Here is a 3,244-nt window from a genome sequence, read left to right on the forward strand (position 1 = left end):
ATTAGTCTCCCTTTATGTTTGTCATTAGGTTTTGCAAATATGACCAATAAAAAGTATTAAAAGTGCTTGGCAACTTCAAAAACACTATTTCATTCTTATAAAGTATTTTTTCCATTTCCTGAAAAACAGCAAATTTGGACATACAAGGTTTTGGAAGGATAGCGATGATACTGTATATGTCCAAAAATGTGCAGCTTAGACGATGCATGTTTTCTGTTGCTTAGTTGTGTAAATAAGTTGTTTTGTTTTATGTTTATCTCTCTCTCTCTGCATTGCATATGTCCTTGAGATGTCTTCCAGATTGTCTCTTACATGCCTTTGAGCAAAACACCAGCTGAGATTTTGAGTTTTTCTCTAAAGTATTTTTTGCTGTCCACACTTCATGCATGCAAGCTTCATCTGTCTGGCTTGTTTTGATGTTGTCGTGAATTTCATAATGATGTCATTGTAATTCTCAGCTGTATCATTGTTCTTGGTTGTAACAAGGTCTCGTGGGGTGACGTTTTGTAGCCTTGCTTTTCTTCTTTGTTTGTATAACTACAACTGTTTTACCTTGATATTTTAGACGCATTAAACCCTCACCTGCTATTCCACTCATACCAGACAGACAGACAAAAAATCTGTGAAAAATATTACGCCCAAGCTTTTTTATGTAATAAAAGTGAGCACCATAAAAGTATACAAATAGTCCATAGGCTTCATATGTCAAATTATATCCAACATTTACTGAAAATCTTGACGCTGTCTCTCCTTGCGACATATATAAGAGTTCAATTTACTTATCCACAGCAGTTAGTCAACTAGAAAGGAAGATTTAAAGTTAATGTTGCATTTTTTACGCAATACTGTAAAATGTATTATAGTATAGTGCAATATAAGTTTAGAGTTCCGTTATAGTACTTTGATGGTGCTATTTTTGTCATGTTAAACTTGACGATCCCAGTCCACATTCATATTCATAATACTGCATATGGCCAGGATATTCTGTAAGACAAGAAAGGAATGACAAGAGAGTACATTTAAACTATTTTTGGGATGAGCTGTTCCTTTAAGATATGCGGCCATGATTATGTTATCTCTGGATGTGCTTCTGTACCTGATCTCCACTCTGGATTTGTGTTTTTTTTCATTGCTGTACTTTTCCTCAGGCAACATGACAGCAAGAATTTCTTTAACTCACGCAGGGTTTATGTTATAGTTTATAAAGCTGATAACAGGCATAACGTTTATGTTTCGTCCTTTATTTTTAGTATCTACTCTTGAAGGGGAGGAGGAAGGTCAGTTCATTAAGTAATTTTTCTGATGAAATCTTGAGGATGTAAGGAAATCAGCTAAGGAAAATATGCCGACATGCAGGCTTATCGCTCGGCACGCTGTGTGAATATTGAGTTTTGTTCAGCTGGATGATCATATGAAAGACCAATAGTGCCACCTAGTAGCTAACAGAAACCACACATTTTTTTAAGAATATATAAAATTCACTCACCATGAACAGATTATTGTGTTATAACCCGACAGTTTGAATTGGCATGTTTTTTTAAACCTTGACCTATGTTTGCCAAAAGACATCTGTAAAAATCTAATGTCTTCAGGAAAAAAATCTAATGTTGGTGTGGGCCTTAGTGTAAAGTATATGTGTGGCACAAACCTTGCACAGCTCATGACGCAAGAAGGGGACATTGCTCTTTGCTGTGAAAAAATTAGATTGATACCACCATTATAAACCAGGATAAACACCTATATTTGACCTATCCTAAAATATATCAGTGCGACTGTTTTGTCTCTGCACATCAGTAATGTTTTTTGTAAAGTTTAATTAAAGCCTAATCCTGGTTTAAAATAATCCCTGTCCGGGAAACCACCCCTAATGGTTCATAAACCATAAATTGAAATTTTCAGGCATTTTTGTCAAACTTTTTGTATGACACCAAATCTGTTCATTTATTAAACAGAAAATACACATATATCACATACTAAAATATCAAACCATAAATAACACATTAAATCATGTGACATTCTGTCCTGACGTTATACCCATCCTGAAGACCTTTATTATATTATATGAAAAAAAAATTTTTATTACGCATTCCAATTAATATCAATCAAACTGCAGTTGGTTTGTTTTGATTTAAGCCATAATAACTAAAAAAATACAGCTAACTAACACAATAGAAACATGAAAACAATAAAAACATGATTTTGAACATTTTTAAAAACAGTCATCTCATTTTGGAACCAAACTCTTCATATATTTGCCATTTTCTCAAAGTATTTCAGTGTGGCTTTACCATATTTATTTGTTTATCCAATATAAAATATGATGATATTTGAGTTTTAGTTTAGAGGACACAATTGAAGAAAAGCAGAACTTCTCTGCTAAAGGAGCTGTACATCTCATATAAACAGAGGGAAAATAACACATAAATCTTGGAGAACAATGTGCTGATTCACAAGATCGCTAAGGCTAAAGGGACCATTTGTATATCTGTCTGTTTCAACATGGCAATGACCCAAAACATACAACAAAAACCATTCTGGAGTGACACAAAATCAAAAGTTCACAAATACTGTCCTATCAGGTATTAAATCTAGGAAAAGAGTCACATTAAGTCCAAAATATGTTTTTTTAAAATACATTAGAAAAAAGTCTCTTTGAACTTTTAAATGAGACCTAGTCCTCACTTAAAATAATCCCTGTCCGGGAAACCGCCCCTAATGTTTCATAAACCATAAATTTAACTTTTCAGGCATGTTTGTCACACTCTTTGTATGACACCAGATCTGTTCATTTATGAAACAGAAAACATAAAAATCACATACTAAAACATCAAACCATAAATAACACATTAAATCATGTGACCTTATACCCACCCTGAAGACCTTTATATTTGCCATTTTCTCAAAGTATGTCAGATTGGCTTTACCAAATGTATTTGTTTATCCAAGTTATTGCAAAATATGATGATGTTTGAGTTTTAGTTTAGGACACAATTCAAGAAGAGCAGAACTTCTCTGCTAGAGGAGCTGTACATCTCATATAAACAGAGGGAAAATTACAGATAAGTCTTGCAGACAAATATGCTGATTCACAAGATCGCTAAGGCTATAGGGACCATTTGTATATCTGTCTGTTTCAACATGGCAATGACCCAAAACATACAACAAAACCCATTCTGGAGTGACACAAAATCAAAATTTCACAAATACTATCAGGTATTAAGTCTAGGTTAGAAAGAAGAGTCTG

Source organism: Triplophysa rosa, linkage group LG6 (genome assembly GCF_024868665.1).
Source record: "Triplophysa rosa linkage group LG6, Trosa_1v2, whole genome shotgun sequence".
Lineage (NCBI taxonomy): Eukaryota > Metazoa > Chordata > Actinopteri > Cypriniformes > Nemacheilidae > Triplophysa > Triplophysa rosa.